Genomic DNA, 1,144 nt, shown 5'->3' with positions numbered 1-1,144 from the left:
TTTTTTCCAAGCATGGAACTCATTCTCAACTCAGTCCCAAGGTTCATCATAAAATCCATGTCAGCTTCTTGAAACAGAAGCAAATATACATCCATCTTTGCATCCCCAGGACCCAGCAGAGTTTCTGATACTTAAGAGATGCTCAGCACATTTTTTGTTTTAACTGAGCTAAGGCACAAGCTTATTGTTTACCCATTTCTAGTAGCTTTTTACTTTAACAAATGAATCTTGAGCGTGTAAACGTCTTTGCGTCCCGAAAGACAAATCTCTAATTGTGAACTTCAGATGCTGGTAAGGACAGCTGTTTCGAGGCAGGGGATTTTTGGTACATTCCTTTTTATCACATCCTGGACCAGAGCCTCTTAGGCCAGAATGATATCTAACTTAAAAATAAGATAAAACTAAAACCTTATCTCCCATGACTAAGTAAACTACCCACATGGAATGCCTTCATGCTGAGAGAAATAACAATTCCAAAAAAAAAAAAAAAGAAACAAAAAAGACTTCAAATGGTTGTAAAATATAAGCTTTGTAATTAGGAAGCTGAGAAAAATCCGCCAAGCATTTCATTATTATGACTTCTGGTGTGTTCTGTTACAGCTGTGGCAGATGGCTTTGGGGGCCACACCCAGCTGATCCACGAAAGCTTTTCAGGACACACCACTGCCTCTAAATAGAACACGATTACTGCTCTCACGCTGGGTGTCTGCACACCACCTAGGGATGCGGAACACAACCATTCAAAGACAATGTGAGGCGCTGCTCCACCAGATCTGTGAGCCGCTTCGTATAATAGAGCCACCTGCCAAAGGTGAAGGCCTACTTTGCAATAAAAAGGGAGTCTATAAATGATGGCTGCCCGGGAGCTGTGTTCAGCATGCAGCCTGCACAAGAACGGTCCGCCCAAGACACCGCCCCCTGTCGTCTCCTTTTCCAGAGTCAGCAGGGGCCAGAATGCACAAGGATCCTGGATGTGCCCGTGATCAAAGAACACAGATATGTCGATGCTACTTCCCATGGGTTTATCAGAAAAGAACTCTCAACAAGAGGGCCAGAGAGAGGATATTTTGAAGCCCTTTTTTCCTAGAGGACTTCAGAACACATCCCAGCACTGTGAACATTTCTAAGGCATGGCGGATTGACA

Source organism: Hipposideros armiger, unplaced genomic scaffold, assembly GCF_001890085.2.
Source record: "Hipposideros armiger isolate ML-2016 unplaced genomic scaffold, ASM189008v1 scaffold_25, whole genome shotgun sequence".
Taxonomy (NCBI): Eukaryota; Metazoa; Chordata; class Mammalia; order Chiroptera; family Hipposideridae; genus Hipposideros; species Hipposideros armiger.
Note: the sequence above shows the minus strand (reverse complement) of the source record.